This window comes from Neoarius graeffei, chromosome 18, assembly GCF_027579695.1.
Source record: "Neoarius graeffei isolate fNeoGra1 chromosome 18, fNeoGra1.pri, whole genome shotgun sequence".
In the NCBI taxonomy this organism is placed as follows: Eukaryota; Metazoa; Chordata; class Actinopteri; order Siluriformes; family Ariidae; genus Neoarius; species Neoarius graeffei.
In genome coordinates this window covers 206,313-226,015 of record NC_083586.1, presented here as the reverse complement: position 1 = coordinate 226,015, position 19,703 = coordinate 206,313, and the positions used below count along the sequence as shown (strand labels likewise).

Sequence of the window (19,703 nt, the reverse complement as noted above, 5' to 3'; positions counted from 1 at the left end):
ACGGAAACTGACTTGAGAAGGGTTCGTTACAGCTTTGCGACACCAGCGATGCATTTGAGGCTATTTTGAGAGAAATTTTGTCGCACTAATTTTTTGAACATGTTCAAAATATCAGCGATGAAGGAGCGACACTTTGCGACTCATGTGAGGAAATTGAGAAGCCCCGCGAATGTTTCAAGACACTTTTGAAACTCTCTCGCGCATGACGTTCGCAATTTCTCGCAGCCCAGTGAGATACTGGCTTTTGGGCTGGGATAGGCGTCCTCCACCCTGAAACTCCACTCCAGTCCAAGTGGTGGCGGTAACGCGTCCAGTAGCTGCTTCTCCAACCGCCAGAAAACACTGGAGAAGAAAAAAACCGCTGCTTGTCTCAGCCGCTTTAGCCCCTCGAGTTATAAAAATAAAGGCACGTTATTGTGTCTGGCTCTGAGGATTTAAAACCCTTTAGCCCCTCGAGTTATAAAAATAAAAACACGTTATTGTGTCTGGCGCTGAGGATTTAAAACCCTGAGGTAAGTTAAACTGAAGGTGTGTGGTCGAATCCCAAATATATCTCCACTTTACTGTTTTAGGAACTACGTTCAGTATGAAATAATGCCGTGTGCACCCTAGATAGTGCACTATTTATCCACTCAGGAGAGAGTTGTATTTTGGCTAACCTGTTTAGTTGTATATTGAAAGTATTTAAATCTTCACTGCAAGTTCATTTCCATCACGGGTTGTTGTTTTTTTTCTCTTTCTCTAAATTGCGACTTCCTCGCAATTCCAACTTTTTACTTCTGAATTTCAACTTGTTTTCTCACAGACTTTTTTCCTCGGGGTTTTTATTTATTTTTTTAAATTATTATTATTATTATTATTATTATTATTATTATTATTGTTGTTGTTAAGCTAATCAGGCAGAATCATTCCCTCTGCAGTGTGTTGAGCAGAAAGCTTTACACACTGAAAATGAAAATGGATGAAATCATAGGGGACTGTTTTAGGCATGGTTTCCCGAACCGGGAGGTCTTATTGTTGGAAGAATCGTATGGTGTTGAGCTCGAAGCCTCTGATCCCTGGAGAGAGAGAACTGTGTCTAACAATTAGCTCTGGCAGCAATGAAACCTCTTACTTTAACTCAGGGCTGGTTTTATACGCAGGGCTTCATTAGGCACTGCAAACTCTTCTTCTTCTGCGTGTTTCTTCTTCTTAAACTTATTCATCTTCTGTACAAATTTCGATTTCGAATAACCCAATAACCGTACATCACACACAGACAAACAATACATCAAAACGTGCGGCTCGATCGGACTCGCTGTGCATTACTTTGTTCTGGGGTGGGCAAAAATATTGATACGGCGATATCGCGATACTTTGTCTTCCGATTCAATATCGATATTTTTTCAAATAATAAATCATGTTTCAGACGGGTTGTAAATCCAGTACGACTTCCGCACCTCCGCTCCACGAGGTGTCGCTGTGCCGCTACCTCACTGCAAGGCATTCTTCGTCTTCTCTTTTTTTCCCGGTGGTTGCAGTGAGGAAAAAAAACAAGCAAGCATAGCTGTTAATGTAAACCTAGAGACGCCGCCGAACTTTAAGGCAGATGTTTGGAGGCACTTTGGATTCCAAAGGAAAGGAGAAAAAAAAAACAGTGAGCTGGACAAAGAGTACGTACTTTGCAAAACCTGTTTCGCTCCAATTAGATATTCAGGTAACACAACAAACTTGCGAACTTACTTAGCACGACACCACCCCGACATATTAGCTCAGCTGGAGCCACCGAAACCCGACCCGAAGCAAACTACAGTACACTGGATAGCGCCAAAGTCCTCCCATCTACTTCAGTGATGTGACTTACTGTAACTGTGAACTTAATTTTGTCATTTAAGGCCAAAGGCAAGAAGCTGCACTTTTATTTTGCATTTTCAATTTTAGTGTTTGAGAGACACTGCATTTTATTTTGAGTATTTACTCAAAGTTCAGAGGAAACATGATTCACTGAGGTTTCAATTCAGTTTCAGTGTGTGGACACTGACCCACACTGCACTTTGTTTCACAATCGTGCTCAGGGAGACTAAGATGCACACTGCACTTTTCAATGTGTTTCAGACAGTTTGTTGTTCCTGCAAATATGTTGTAACTTGCGCTTGTATAGTTACAATAAAATGGCATGGATAATTTGAATTACATTGTGTTGACTCAGTTTGTCCCATGAATTATCACTATCATCTGATGTACATACAACTCGGATTTTAAGATGCATAATGCAGTTTACATTTTTCAGTGAACTATGTAGAATATCGCAATATATCGCAAAATTTTGATATCGCAATAACGTATCGTATCGTGACTCAAGTATCGTGATGCGTATCGTATTGTGAGGTCCTTGGCAATACCCACCCCTACTTTGTTCAGCATTCTATGATTTTTTTGCGACGTAGTCGCGAAAAAAATCACGCAAAATTTCCCATTCATTTCTATGGGAATCAATGAAAAAAAAAAATCGCACATTTTCAACATTTTTCAAACATCCGCTGCTCTGGCATGCTTTCACCTAGAGACATGATTCAAACTTTAAAACGGAGACAAACTTCTCCTGTGTGGATCTGGCATTCAACTTATTTGCTAGGTTCTATACTTTTTGATCAGTCACAGATCAAACACCATGATCAAATCTGGAGAAATTCAGACTTTATAATGAGTGTCTATGCAGTCGAGCTAGAGTGTACACAGCTTTAAAAAAATGCTCTACATTTCTCATTAAAACTGTGTTTTCAGCCACAAATTTCACTCTACCAGAGCATTTTTTTAACATTTAACGTAGTTACTGGGATGGTCTCCCAGTGGCCAGATTTGGTCTCCTAGTCAATGCCAAACCAGTTTCACTGGGAGACCAAATTTTAAACCAAGTTATGTCTTATCATTTGGTTCAATCAGTTGCAATTAATTAACCAAGTACCATGTAAGTATACATTTAACAAGGAAAACGAAGATCTATGTTATAAGATATACACATAAGATCATGTTGGTTAAGAAAAACAAAGCTAAAATTTGGTTACTGAGATGGCTGATGTCAGAATCCGATGTCATTACTGTGTAACTTTGAGTGCCTTTGACATAACACAAGGGCAAATACAGCCCCAATTACATACCGTATAATGGCGCCCAAATTACGGGCTTGTCAAAAGGTCAAAAATAGAACTTACAAAAATCACCCAAATTAGAAGAAAATATCCTGTTTCATAAGGGTGGAGAACCCAAAATATTTTTAAATTATTATTAAATGTCATTTTTTGGCATATATATTTCAATTTGTTGTTCAGTCGCTTCATAACATGAAGTGAACATGAAATGCGTCTAGCGATTACCGTAAACCGTGTCGGAGTCTCTGACGTCTGAATGTCATAAAATATACTTCCTTTGTTTATGTTGTGAAATTCTCAACGATTCATGATAACACGTGGCTGTCGGTTTGTGATACTGTTGATAGTATAGATTGACAAGTGGTCATCATGCCGGGTCGTGGTAGACCTAAGACAACTGGTAAATCACATAATAAGAGCAATTCATATATTCATGGAAAATGCACAATCGATGGCATTATTAAGTCTACAGGCGGGGGAATGGGGAGGTTTATCACATGACAGAACAGTCAGAAGACATCAGATGACATTGTTGACAAGGTCGAGGTCATTGACTTGTCTGCAACAGCTGCCTTACAGTTGCCAGGTACACTATGGATTTTTATGACATTTTATGTAAGACTTTTATGTAATCTGCTTTGTACCAGCTTATTTTTAAACTTAAGTGAAAATTATTTTTATCCCATTTATGCCCAAATTAATTTATACCAAATTATATTGGAAGTTGAATTGAAATAGATGTGTGCCCAAATAGATGCTGTGATCATAATTAGGCTTACAAAATATTTTTATCTTTTTTATTTATTCAGAATGATGGGGAAAACTTTTGACTTTTTAGATACAGCACTACTTTATACTTGCACATGATTATGTAATTTCTATTATTTTTATTGCTCGATATATTTATAATTGGTTAAAAAAATTACTAAAAATGATACGTCAAATTTTCAGCACGCTACGCGCGAAAATAGTAAAAAAAAAAAAAATTTTAGGCTCGCCATGGTGCCCAAATTAAAAACCTGTCTTTGCCCCTGTAACATTTGTGCTTGGTAATTGCTCTTGATAGCTGTGTAGTCAGTGACTACGTTTACATGCACATCCAAATCGAGTTGCTGTCGGTAATCGAGCTGAAGGTCCCAGCAGGGTGCCAGAGAAATCCAATCCTACATGCACACAATGAAATCGGGCTATTGTGTGAGGTGCATTGTGCACCCGAGCCACAGGTGGCGCTACACGCCCCATCGTGTTGGTACACTTCCGGTTGTCGTCATGAAGAAGAGCTATTCAAGAGTGTAAACAAAGTTATCAGTTCCGTGTTCTCCATTGCGCGTTTTTCTCCCGTCCATGAATTTTAATATATTCAGCTCCTTAAGCTGAATGAGCATGAACTCTTTCTCCTCACTGCTCCAGAAGTGCACGTTTCTGCTTGCCTGTGGCAGTGGGGGCGTGGTCAAGCGCCGGTCTGTGACAGGAGGGCGGAGCCAGGGAAGGTGAGTGGCAGAACGACGGTACACCTGACGGTAATTAACATGTTTGTGTGTGTCTTCCCAGTAACCGCGCGCTATTTAAGGAGGCAGAGGGAGAGCAGAGGGGACAGCTCATCCCAGGACTAGAACACAGCGCGCGCGTGTGCTTCTCTCAAGAATAAAAGTAGGCTGTTAAACTGAAAAGTCTGACAATAAAAAGCCTATTAGTACCAGAAGCTTTGCCCTGCCGTCCTCTGTGCTCCACCCACACTTCAGAGAGCTCTACATTGCCATTTTCTCTTCTTCGTTTGTTCCTCCTGACCTCTTCTGCTGCTTGCTACTACTGTTGTCATGCCGACCGAGGCTGTTGTGTTTCCCGCTTGTGGTCTCGTCACTCGTCACTTCCGGAAGTAGCTCGACAACTAGCTCGATAGGGTATACATGCACTAAGTAGCTCGGCAGAAATCGCATAAGAGCAATTCCAGCGTTATGGACGTGACACTTGAACTCAAAATGGCAACAAATGACCCAGTGCATGTTTTATTGTCTCCCAGTATTTAAACAGGTGTTGCATATTTTAAGGCTGTACCATACTGGAGAAGTGATAGAACAAGAACAATTCCCATAGTACATCTAGGGCATGCCAGAAAATGCCAATAAAAGATGCGTTATGGATGTGACAGAAAAAGTATCACTTTTCTTGGGTGACTGTACATTTTTATCAAACTCTGTGAAATTGTAAACCTAATGTCGAAATGGAGATATCCATTTGATAGAGGGGTCCAAGGTGAATATTAAAAAATCTTTGTTTAAAATATTTTGTATTTCATGCAGAGTTTCGGAAGGAAAAGTCAGCGTTATGGATGTGACGAAATTCCGTTATGGATGTGACGCGTCTGAAATAGACATGGCATATGTTTAGAAAATCAGCAATTTAGCCACCATAACCCTTTGAAAAACTCTCTAAATATCAGCTAAAACTATCAAAGTTCTTAAATAATATTTAGGATGGCTATTGTTTTGCTGTTTTGTGGATTTTAGCATACATTTCTGTGGCTTGTGGCAATAATATAGAATTGTACATGATCAAAGTTGATTTTAGCTTGGGTTTTACATTATAAGAAAGAAAGACTGACTGTGACATATTAGGTTGGTTACAAATTGGTTCAACTTATTCACATCTGTAAAATACAGGCCTAGGTGATATCTCTGGGAGTGGTTTTGATGTATTACATGTTGCTTTATTTTTGCATGGTGAGGTTGACATTTACATGGAATTGCCCATAAACTAGGTCGTGTAGCTCGATTCCGAGAAATCAAGTTCGGTTCAATTTCAGCCGAATTAAGGTGTATACATGGCATTTTGAACTTCGATTTCAGTCGAGCAACGGCAGAAATTCGATTCTCTCTATGTGCATGTAAACGTAGTGACTGTAGTGTGTTTGTCTGTCTGTATGGTGATTGGTGAACCATTCTGCATCACAGAATATGCTGCAGCGGTGCAGCCGCATGGACTCTGGGGCCTGTGATTGTATTGCCCAGACCAGTTGGTCTCCTAGTGGAAAATCCTTAAAAAATGCTCTGCACTCTACACATATAATTTTCTCAAAAGTTGGAGTCACACTTGTCTTGATTCACACGATGTGTCTACCTAAACGATAGGATTTACAGTTTTCGCACAAGGAGCCTCAAAGTGACAGGTTCACAGCCCAACTGCTCCATTGACTCCCATTATCATACATGTCAACCAGGCTTGTACGAAATTCTGAATTGAATTGAGAATGACCCCCAAATTCCAATTCAACTCTTGAATTTCAATATGAATTTGAATTGAAATTCAAAACAGGAAGTGGAATTGCAATTCAAATTCGAATTGCAGGAAGTAGAATTGGAATTCCATGAAATTCAAAGAAATTCATGATAATGGAAGTACAGTTAACAATGATTCTGTACAGACTTATGATTGCAACATGTATTTAATACATACACAGTGTATTAATATAGGGCCTTACCTTATGTCCACAGCACAATTTTTTATATTTAACAGAAAATAGGCCCATTTGTACCACAATTTGTCACTACAAATATATACTCCATAAAACTGATCCTTAAAATTGTAAACATTGAAATGGTGTGAAATTAGAAAAGACAAGACTTCGTTTCCTAGAATGCTTTACTTTATCCTAGTCTTCAAAATGGTTGTCCAGACATTTCGGACATTTTGTTTTGGGTAGACTGTTGTGTACTACCCTATTTAAGGGCTATAGCTGGTTTGTACTTTTGAGTTTTCTGATGACAGCAACATGCAAAATGATAACACAACTAAAAGGACATCTGTGCTCATTCATTTTGGTGAGCCAATTCCTACAACAAATGGAAACCACAGAGCAATCTGCAATCACTGCAGTACTCCAGTCTGTGGTTCCATAAAGGCAACCTCAAATTTCAAACGACACCTCCAGGTAAAGTAACAGATTTGTAATCTTTTAATGTATTTTTTATGACCATGACATAATAAGGGGTCTGGGCACATCATTATAGAGAAGCAGAGAATACATAGATGTAACAGTGTTGTATTGCAACTTTGCTGACTGGATTTTTTCAGATTAGATTCAACTTTACTGTCATTCCACATTTAAGGATACAGAGCAAGAGTAAATGCAGTTAACCATCTTCAGAGATGCCTACTAGTATGGATTGGCCGTATTTTGTACGGAAAAGTTACGTAAATACAATGTTACGGCAAGCAGTGTTATTCTGTACGGAATTATTATTAAGTCTTAAAAAATTCCAGTGAGTTGTTTTTAAATGTCCAAGCGACTTTTTCAATCCATGCGCGATTCACGGCTAGGCTATTTATTTTTACGACAACCACACATGCTGTGTGTGACATGCGCAGATTCCGCACATGCTGTGTGTGACATGCGCAGATTCCGCACATTTGTTCGCGCTATTTTCGATACGGTAGAATGGCCGTGCATTACACCCAGTCAAAAGGGCAATGGATACGCGCACTGCAAACTGTGTAGAACTGACATTAACATCACTCATGGTGGTCGCGATGACTGCACGCGGCATGTCAACTACAAATAAAACATATGGAGTATGCTGAAATGGCGAGTCAGGCGGAAAGTAAATCTGGGGGTATCCAGCAGTTTTTTACGAAATCTGTGGATGAAAAGACACGGAACGTGACACGTGCTGAAGCGGTGATGGTTGACCTATGCTTGGAGTTGAACTTGCCAATTAGTGCCATGAAATGTGAGTTAAACGTATTCAGTTTCGTTTTACATGTCTGATTTTTATTCACTGAAATATCAAACACTGGCTGTACTTCTTTAATTCAAAGTCTTTTCAGTGTTGCAAGTGCAAATGTACATGTAGTCTGATCAAAAACAGAATTTTATGATTAGTGCTGTTGGGATTGTGGCAAAAAAATTGATCATTCCACTGTTTTAAATACAATTATAAGTGTCATTTTATTCAATGTCTCATCTGAAGCATTATGCTGAAGTATTTATATATTGGGACATTAAGATAACAATGTCGGACTCTCTTTGGCATGAAATAAGAACTTTTTTTTTTTTTAATTTTATTAGAATCCGTTAACAGGTAGAACATTTTGCCAGGCAATATAATACTTTTGAGGAGTTACATTCAATACCAATGATTGGTAGTCAACTGTAATGTCTGCAAACAGGGAACACTATTGTATTTATAAAAATGTGATATATTTGTGGCGCACCCAAAATAGGTGACCACAGGTCTTTAAGTGTATTACTACTTTTGTTTAGTATTTCATATTTCTTAACTATTATTACTTTAGAACGGCCTAGTGCCTAGTAGGAACATAAGCGCGTGACACAGGTGCTGCAGTTGCGTCTGGGTTGCTAAGGGGGCGGACCACTGCTCAGCCGTCAGATGCACTTTGGATGAAGTATGTGAAAGCAGCAGCCTGTGTCATCTCGTCATTTTATCCACCTCTTTTACAGGTTAGTACTGGGTAAACACCCCCCCCCCCCCCCCCCCCGTCATTGTGCTAGTGCCTGTAACTCATGACTGTTTGTTTGATCATTTGTTTGTGTGATTTCGAACTCTAAATATAGAAGTACCGTATTGGCTCGAATATAAGACGGTGTTTTTGTTGTAAAAAAAATAGCTCTTAAAAAGGGGGGTCGTCTTAAATTCGCGGACTAGACAAAATGCCGCCAAAAACGAAAGTGAGGACAGTGAGAGTGAGCAAAGTGAGGCTGAGGATCTCTGTGCTGAGTAGCTGTAATTTAGCAAACTACCCTTTCCATTGTTTCAGTTGTTTATTATTGTAAACCTTAATGTATTGTTTAATGCATTGTTTAAAGCATTTGCACTGTTCTGCAAATTTATTCCATATACCCGTAGGCTATGGGAAGTTAATGCATTGACATTCTGAAGTTTATGAACTTTCAATCTAAACCTGACAAATTTGTTGAATTAATGCAATTTAAATGTTTTAATTTGGCTTGTCTAGTAGCCTGCAGTTTAGCCTCTTTTTTTACTTCTATGAAAAGTGTTCACGGAAATGAGACTGAAATGACCTCTATTTAAATGTGAAAAACAAAAGCCTCTAATTTTAAACAGAATTTTGAAATAAATACGCTTTATATGAATGAACATTTGGTCTTCAAAAAACTTTTTCCCCAAAGATGAACTTGGAAAAGGGGGGGTCGTCTTACATTCAGGGTCGTCTTATATTCGGGCCAATACGGTAATATTAGAAAGTTTCCCATTGTATGAAGCGGCTAGCTGAGGTAAATGTTCAGCCGCCGTCTCACGAGCTATCCGAGGCGGTAAACTAAAGTGCCTCAGACTGTTAGCTGCCGTCTACGAGCTAGCTGGATTCCTTGAGATCCTATTCATTTATATAGCAACTGCTAACTTAGCATTGTGAGCTCCGAACACTGTTGACACTTTTTAGACACTGTTATTTCACGAAATTTCATGGGTATAAATATGTTCACCCACTGCTTGTATGAAATGGATAATATACAATGTTTTTTGAGTATAAATAAGTTAAGACACACTGGAGATAAGATACATAATCTAACAAAGTTTCAAGAGTATAAATGGATAAATACACACTGGTTATAAGACATGATTATTTTAATAAGTTAAACGAGGATAGAGGATTAAATATGCTGGTGTACGGAATGCTATATTGTAAAGTATGGACACAGAATACAGTTTTGATATACAGTTAGCCTGTAGCAATGAATGTAAATACTGAGATATGACACTGAAATGAATGGTTTTCATCTTGAATAATTGATTGAGTATAAAGTATGTAACTGTAATCACTTGGATACATTAATATTGTCATTGATAAGTAAGTTTGAATGGTTGAATGTTCTAATCTTTGTGTTAGTCCTTGCTATGAAATGGAATTCTATCCAGTATGACTGTTCAGCCAGTTGGTTTATTAGGCAGCTACATGTAGCCTGTATTTAAAGAAATGAAGACCAAGTTTAATTCAGCCATATTATTGCTTGTGTAAAGGTGACTGTGAATGTATGTTTGGAATATGTGAGCATGTTTAATGAGTGCTGACAATATGAATGTATTGAACATGTTTGGTGATTAACCACACTTATAAGAGATTATTGCACATTGATATTCTAACATGATTGGAAGTAAATAAAAGATGCACTTTGGATGAAGTATGTGAAAGCAGCAGCCTGTGTCATCTCGTCATTTTATCCACCTGTTTTACAGGTACATTATCTTTATTACTGCTGGTACCACTCTTGGGACCCGTAATATATTGTATGGTCTAGAAATTTGTTGAGTGGAAATTCAGTTGAGATGGCTGCTCGCGTTTTGTTTATTCAATTCACACAAAACAGTTCTTTTTAATAATTTAAATGTTCAACATATTGGTATATATATATATATATATATATATATATATATATATATATATATACCTCCTTTATAATGGCATAAATTATAAATTAAGCATAAATTAATGCTTAATTTATAATTAATAAATAATTAAAGCATAAATTAATGTTACTGAAAGTCATTCCAAAATACTGAAAAATGTTTTCAAGAATACCGAAATTCAAAATTTGGGGTAGGCATCTCTGCATCTTATAAGAAGTGCAAAAAGTCACAGTGCATGTGTACAGAATGTACAGTATTTGCCAACAAATGCAGTATTTACAGAATAGATACATTTTTACAGCTTGTATGGATAATTATGGCAAGTCATTGTGTGCAGCATATATACAAATAAGTTATGTGAGCAGAATGCACTCAGGACAATGGGGGAAAGAAGTTTAAATTAGTATGATCAACAGATGGCACTATACATATGGAATTATCAGCATACAGATTACAACAGATACAATTATGCGAAATATACAGAATTGTACCATAATATACAGATCCAAAGAATAAAAACTCTTAAACATTGATTGGCTTTTCTGCTTTCAGAAGAAACACCCTGCAGTCTTGGAGATGGGGTCTGCATCCAGCAGTGGCATGAGTCAAACACACCAAGACCGTCCATCAACATCAGCCAAGTGGTCCTCAACCAATACAAATCAAATGGCTCTGAGAGATAGCATTGTTAGTCTGATTTCCAATGGCTTCCTCCCCCTCTCTACAGTTGAGCATAAGGACTTCATTGGCATGTTCCAGCTTGCACAACCAGCATTTACAGTGCCTACCTGAAGAGCTCTCAGAGACAGCCTCATACCACAGCGTGCACAATCTGTGAAAGACCATCTCACAAATGCCATGACAAATGCTGGCCATATTTGCCTAACAGTTGATTTATGGTCCAACAGATCAATGAGGTCATTTTTAGGAATGACTGGCCATTTCTTTCATGATTAGAACCTGCAAAGTGTGATGCTGAGCTCTCAGCGATTTAAAGGTAGGCACACTGCAGAAAATATTTGCCAGGTTTATGATCAAGTACTGCACAGTTTCAACATTCAGAGCAAAGTGTCTTTCATCATAACGGACAATGTGTCCAACATGATAAAGGCCTTCAGTCTTTTTCCACCAGTGCATGTGAGTGACAGTGAGAGTGATGGAGAAGATGAGGAGGAGGATGATGCCAGTGTAGAGGTGGTCAATGTAGAAGAGGAAATGATGTACTTTCCACCTGAGAGACTACCATGTTTTACCCACACTCTCCAATTGGTACTGTCCGATGCTTTGGATGATACTGCCTCCATAAAAAGCCTCCTAGGAAAGGTTCAGAAGTTTGTTGCATTTTGCCACAAATTCACTCATGCTGCAGAGGCCCTGGAGGGAATGCACAAACTTCAGCCTGCCAATGCCACACGCTGGAATAGCCAGTTGAAGATGCTTAGGTCAGTTCTTAAAGTTCCAAATGATGTCCTTGCTGAGCTCCACTGCCCAATTCAGCTATCACCATACGAACTTAAAATCATTGAGGAACTCTGAGGTTTTAGAACCCTTTGAGGAGGTCACAGACCGCTGTCAGGCAGAGAAAGCTGTAACATCAAGCTATGTTATTCCTTGTGTGAGAGGACTGAGACATGCCATTAAAGATGCCAAAATTACTGGGAACAAGAAGTTTCTGTCCACCTTACAAACCGCACTCGAGAGGCGACTTGGAAAATATGAAGATATGGAGTGCTTCCAGATGGCTGCAACTCTTGATCCAAGATTCAAGCTAGACTGGTGTAACGGTGAAGAACAGAACACAATCAGAAACCTCCTCGCTGCAAAAGTTGATTCTGTACGTCCAAAAGCCACTTCTGACATGAATACCCAACCACGCAAATGTCAAATGTCCCAGACTCTTTTCCTACATGGATACCCAAACAACTTCTGTGCCAATTGATGCATCCTCACATGAGCTCCCAGTTTACTTGAGTGTCGCATGTTTGGCAGAGGGTACCAACCCTTTGTTGTTCTGGAAAGAAAACCAAAATCGTTTCCCAAACCTTGCTCTACTTGCATGCATATATCTGGCCATACCTGCTTCCTCTGCACCTGTTGAGAGGATATTTAGTGTTGGTGGAAAGATATTCCGACCAGAGCGATGCCGCCTCAATGATAAAACGTTTGAAGAGCTGATGATCATTAAATGAAACACTGTTAGCCCATGAAGTAAATAAAATAATAATTGCATTCACCACAGCTTTGTGTTATTTGATTACTTTAAAATGAAAATATTGCTTTTCAATATAAGAATGTATGCTTAATAATAGTCTCTGTATTGCATTTATTGTGTTTCCGATATAATTATTCCAATCTGGAAGAAAAACACATGCTAAGTATCACATTCTCACTGATATGTGGTTAGAATGAATTTCTCTGAATTGCAATGAATTTAAAATTCCACTTCCTGTAATTCCAATGCACATTCAATTCCATATCCTATGGGGGTGGAGCCAATTCAAATTCAATTCAAATTCACTTCCTGAATTGAATTAAATTCTGAAATTCTGAATTTTGCACAAGCCTGATGTCAACCTTTGGTCAATCAAACCTGTATAACCAACCTCCAAAATCCTTATTTCCCTTATAAAATCCTTATAAGATGCAAATTAAAATAATTTACCTAAAATTTGAATGATAATTAGCAATGATATATCCCAGTTACTTTTTATTCAATATTAATAACAATAAACCTTCAGAATGAATACAAAGCTCCAATGTTTGACAAAAACATAAAGTGTCACTCTAATGTTCTGAATTGTACTCCATGATAGCTTTTTTAGCACTCTGCACCAATACCTCACTAGGCTGCATGTCACAGCAGGTGTCTAGCTGTGTTGATCCTACACTGCAGTAGGCCAGGTCAGTGTGTCTGCATTCAGGTTCTTTCTGCTCTCTGTGTGTATCTTCCTGACTTGAGAGAAAACTCTCTCACAGTCAGCATTACTGTGGGGTAAACAGAGCACTGCCTAACTTGAACTAAAACTCCCACTACCTTGTGTTTTCTGTCTTTTCCAGTTGTTGGCATATCAGTTTTTGAGCGCGCAAATACTGTCATCAGTGGCTGATTTTGCCTTTGGCTTGCATTCCGCCGATGTTTAGTTTCGATTTGAAATGTTCTTTCACATCATACACTCCCGATGCTGCAATTTTGATGTCACGCGCACACAGTGTGCAGTGTGCGTATTCGTTGTTTTTGGAGGCTGCCGGTTGGATTATGCCATTGAAAAGGTCCTTCCATTCAGGGTGTCAAGCCGTGTCGGTTTTGTTTGGTTATTTCTGTGCAATTTCCCCAACTTGAATAAAGGATTGTGGCATCTGGTGGAGGTTTAGGGTAACTGGACTTCACTCAAAGGATTCGACAAGACAACTGTTTCCATTTCCTCTTTTTTTTTCTTTTTATTAAAGTTCAAGGCACATCTATAAAATTGCAATGGCAGGTAGATGGTAGAAACAGTTAACAGGTCTTTAGCTTTTTAAGTCTTTAGTTCTCTCTTTAGCTCTTAACACTTTTCCTTTAGCTTTGTCTTTAATTTTCTCTTTAGGTGAAAAACCTTTGAAAATATAAAAATAGAAAAACCACAACAACAATTAACAGTTAAAATGCAAAAATGCAATGCTTCTTTGCAAAATACACATGTAGAAATGCACTATGCAAATATGCCTTAAATACTTATGCAAAATAGACATATGAGAATAAATATTTTAAACTACAACCCAGATAACACTTAAATATGACTGTAGAAAAATAAGATTTAACTACTTAGTATACACATTAAAATCACAAGGAAATAAACTACCAGAAGAACCAATACAACCACACAAGCCATAGCAGTACGCTCAATTTGGCCATTCACAGCTGCTTTAAGTAGCCCACAAATCCACTGCAACTACCAATACCATATAATGCAGATAAATATTGCAATGAAGGAATCTGTGCCCAGGTTTATACTTAACCACACAACAATAAGACACCAACAATGGAGTACAAACACTACACTGCGTGTATTCAAATAGAAAGCCCAACACTGTTGCATGGCCACGCATTGTCAAAGCAAATACCAAACACGGAGATGCAGCACAGTAAATTTTAACATTAAATAAAGCAGAACAAAATACAAATGCTTACCGGCTGCCTCTCCAGTTTCCCAAATGCCACATTTGCACAGTGTTAACTCAAGTAGGTCAGAAGCACAACAGTTTTAAAGTAACTCTTACTAGTCTCCCACCACCCCACAACTAATCAGCTGATTAACACACCTATGAGCCTTCAGTTTGCAGCTCACGCTCAGCTGCAACGAGCCCAGCTGCAATTGATAATCCGCTAACTAGCAATGCTCATTCCAGTCAATCAGCTGAGTTGCAGTGATCTCACTTTCAAACACACTTTTTTTCCAGTTTTCTAAACACATTTTTCCCCTGTGTTTCCCAAATGTAAACAAACACCATTAAAAACCAGTTTGACTTTACACAGGGAGAAACCTACCGCTGTATTGTGTTTTGAATTTCTTTGCTGGAGTGCTCATTCAGAATCTTTTCAGTCGCTATTGAAAGTCGCTCAGGTGGAAATACGTGTTTCAAACAAAATGTTACTTCACGGTTGGCAGGATTCTCGCAATGCGGTGTGCGCATGATCAAAAGTGGAACGAAGTCTCGCTACCACAAGATAACGTGCAATTTCATAAGACTCTTTACTGGCTGTCTGTGCTTTCTGTGGTGTACAGTACGTTTGTAAATGTTATGCGCTCTTTTATCATCGTGGGAATTGATTATAACTCTAAATAAATATTGAAGTTTTTTTAAAGAATCCGTATAACTTTATTTGTACGCCCGTATACTACGTTTATTGAATCAAATCCGTATAAAATACGGACATTCCGTATATGTTGACATGTATGCATTATAATCCTGACAGTGCTTTTACTACAAAATCAGAAATGTCAGTTGTTTTCAACTCACTCTGTTGTCCACATTTTTTACACTAGGGACAAAAAAAATTACATCAATGTGTTCATGAGAGCCTTGTAGCACTCAATGTGAAAGAATTTTGTGAATACCTCCTTTCATTTTCGTGTAAATCGCCGTTGTTCGAGGAGAAGGAAATCTGAGAAAAAGCTCTCTTTGCCTGTAATCTTATGTCGCTGCTCTGCACCTGAGCACCGTCACCAAGGCAACCAGCTCCGGTCAGGGAGCAGATGGGGGAGGGGCTGCTCGCTCTCTCTCTCAAACACACACATGATCATAGCATCTGAGCATCATAGCAGGGCTTTCCACAAGCGCCGGCTGCCGGCCATACAGCCGACTACTTTAATGACTTATTTTTGTAGCCCACAGGCTCTAAATATTAATTTTCGATTTTAATAAACTTAAATGTTTATCTAACGGACTGACAATAATGTCAAGCTGAACTGCACTCATTTAAGTTGTGATTCGCGCTGTTTGTACTGATAATCACAAATTCCCCACCGACTTCGTTGATCAAGGGAGAGTAACTCATCCGTGGCCCCGACATGCGGTGTGTGTGCGGAGGCAGTAGTGTGTCGGGGCCGTCGGAGGCGACATCGGAGGGAACAGAAGCAGAGATAACGCTTATTTTGTCTCCGGTAAACTAGTCTTCTCTCGTTCAATTACGTACTGGCATCAAAAGACACCGCTGGTTGTAAATGAAACCAAACTGAGTGGTTGGAGTGTATTTTCATACACAAATGGAGAAATGTTCGCTGAGTGTTTAATTGTGTAGCCCCACTGCAGACCGTTGTCGTTGTTAATTCATAGCATGCTCAGTTGTGTGAATGTGTCATGCACCGAAAATAAGAGATTTACAAGCCAGGAACGCCTCATGATGCAATACGCAAGAAAAGAAAGAAGATTTACTGCCATTTTACTTTGAGTAAAGTGAATAAATAAATGGTCTGTGGAAAATACGTTTAATCCTTGGAACTGCGTGCACAGGAGTTTTTGTGTTTACTCCCGATCAATTCTGGAGAAACTCAGACTTTAATAATGGGTGTCTATTAGGGCTGTAACGATATGCGTATCGAAATCGCGATACGCAGAGCCACGATCCGTATCGCGATACAAGAAGGCAGAATCGTGGTACACCCTTTCAAACTTCTCCTCAGCCCAAAAACAGAGGCGCTTCCAAACTTCAATTTATGAATACTTTTTATTTAAATTACATTTTAAACTTACTTAAATTTTATTTTTTTTATATCTATTAGTAAGTCGTTTTTTCGCCAACCTGCGACAATCTTCTGCGAGTCACACAATGTCCACACTCACCACTGGCAGAGCATTCATTTCTTTTAAGCGGTCGCCATTCTGGTTGCGACGCGGGGAGCGAATCTGTAAACAAGCAGCTCATTGGCTGGCTAGGTGTGCCACAAGCCAATCACAATCACTTGACCGGAAAGGCATGCAGTGTTGCCAGATTGGGCAGGTTTAGGTGCTTTATGGCTGGTTTTGAACATATTTTGGGGTGGAAAACGTTAGCAATATCTGGCAACACTGAAGGCATGTCTGCTTGGGCGGAAGCCTTCTGCGGCAGTTACATTTTGACACGCGAGCAATGTTTCACCATAAAAATTCCATAATTTCCATCTGTTTTCCGCGATCACAGAAAATCATTGGCCCTATGAGAGTGAGACTGTGAGAGAGCCACCCCCCAAAAAAAATCTTAACGGATTTACACGATTTGGAAAAATGACTTTTTCAGAACTGAAAAAAACAGAGCTTCCGGCTCAACAGTATTATTTTGAGAACTAAAACAATCTTTGGATATACATTTGTTCATTTTTGCATACATATTACTCATTCTCTGCAGTGGTCTGAATTATTTGTTATTAAATAGTTAATGTAAGTAAGTAAATGTTAAGTCAAATTTACTACTTTAAAAAAACATTTTAAAAAAATCGTGGGCGTATCGAATCGTGGGTCAAAAATCGCGATACGAATCGAATCGTGAGTTGGGTGTATCGTTATAGCCCTAGTGTCTATGGCGTTACACTTCAGTGGAGCTCGTTAAGTTAGAGTGTAGAGAGCTTGAAAAAGTAGCTCAAACTTTCTCATTTAAACTGTGTTTTCAGCCACAAATTTCACTCTACACACACAATTTTCTCAAAAGTGGGAGTCACACTTGTCTTGATTCACACAATGTGTCTACCTAAACGATAGGATTTACAGTTTGTGAATGAGAAGCCTGAAAGTAACAAGAGGACAGGCGCGCTGCCCCATAGACTCCCATTATAATCCTGAAAGCGATTTTACTACAAAATCACTTGTTTTCAACTCGCTCTATTGTCCACATTTTTTACACTAGAGACAAAAAATTACGTGTTCATGGGAGCCTTGTAGCGCTGTCTACATTCATCTTAACAACAAAGGACACTCATTTCAGGATTGTAATGTACACATTTTAGCCAGAGAGGATCGTTGGCATGAGCGAGGAGTTAAAGAAGCCATTTTTAGTCAGACAGAACTGAGGAAGCCTTTTGGACGAGAAGTGAAACGTTTTCAAGAATCTTCAAGCAAGTCCAGTTGCCCATTTCTACCACCCACAGATTGGCCCTTGATGACTGTGGGATCATGGTTTGGAGCCTGATTTCTAAAATTAATAATCATGTCCTTTGTTTTGGATTTATTAAGCACCAAGAAAGAAAGATCACACCACCTAATAAAATCCTCCACGACTGGACCATGGCTGTATTCATTACTGTGTAACAAACTTACAATGACGGTATCGTCTGCAAATTGTAAAATGTGCCTGTTTTCATAGACACTCTTACACATATCTGTATAAAGGATAAAAAGTAAGGGAGAGAGAACACATCCCTGAATGAATAAGTTTAACTAGACAATTCCCCTGTGGGAAATCGTGAGAGTGATGCAGTGGGCGTAGCAGTCGCTATTGCAGGAGTTGTACTGTGTGAATGTGTGACTTGCTATGCAGGGCTTTCCACTAAGGCTCATACTTGCCAGCCATGACAAATAAGTAGCCAGCGGGGGGGAGTAAACACAAAACTAGAGACGACAATTCCCCTGTGGGAAATCGTGAGTGTGCTGCAGTGCGCATAGCAGCCGCTATCGCAGGCTATGAGGCTCAGATGCTGTGAGCCTGTGTGTGTGTGTGAGAGAGCGAGAGCAGCCCCTCCCATCTCTGCTCCCTGAGTGGAGCTCGTCGCCTTGGTAACGGTGCTCAGGTGCAGGGAAGAGACACAATATGGCAAGCAAAGAGTGCTTTTTCTCAGAGTTCCCTCTCCTCGAACAACGGGGATTTACACGGAAATGAAAGGAGGCTGTGATCATCACAGCCACAGAGACAGCCATCAGGAACAACAACCTGACCAACACGGAGTCAGAACAACTTAGACTGAAGATATCAGCTGCTCTATCCAGTGCGAAAGCACCCCCCTCCAACCTCACCAGCCAAGAAAGGAGGGCTCTTACAGTGCTTCAAAGAGACCGGAACATCACCATCCTTCCTGCTGACAAAGGGAGATGCACAGTGGTGCTAAATACAGCGGACTACCACTCCAGGATGACCGGTCTCCTCAGTGATACAACCACTTATGAAACATTGAGGAGGGACCCCACAAGTGGTTACAAAAGGAAAGTTGTTCGCTGTTTGCAACAACTAGAAAAGGACCAAGCTATCAACCGATCTCTTTACTACAGATTGTACCCTGGGGAAGCCGTGCCTCTCATATATGGACTCCCGAAGATTCACAAAGAAGGAGCTCCTCTCAGACCTATTATCAGCAGTATAAACTCGGTCACATATAACATTGCTAAACACCTAGCCACCATCTTGGCTCCTCTGGTTGGGAATACACCATATGTCAAAAATTCCCAAGATTTTGCTTCTAAAGTTGCAGACCTCAAACTAGATTCAGATGAAACCATGGTTTCCTACGATGTCACTTCTCTGTTCACCTGCATTCCCACCACAGAAGCAGTCGAATCTGTAAGAAAACGATTCCTTCAGGATAGCTCCTTACTGGATAGAACGAAACTCACCACGGATCAGATTTGCACCCTGCTTGACCTCTGCCTGACTACCACTTTCTACAGACAGAAGCATTATACATGGAGGAAGTGGAACATATAGCTTTGACCACTTTTTCAGGAGTGGCCAGCTATTGGTTTAGATATG

General features: G+C 39.4%; 1 protein-coding gene across 1 annotated transcript in view; it reads left to right on the top strand.

Moving 5' to 3' along the window:
* Nucleotides 1-363: 363 nt before the first annotated feature.
* The window catches only part of LOC132866551 (histone-lysine N-methyltransferase PRDM7-like), a 42,918-nt gene continuing 23,578 nt past the window's right edge, over nt 364-19,703 (top strand). The window contains exon 1 of the mRNA XM_060899377.1: nt 364-512. The gene's annotated coding sequence lies outside the window, so the exon portion shown is untranslated. The remainder of the gene's footprint in view (nt 513-19,703) is intronic.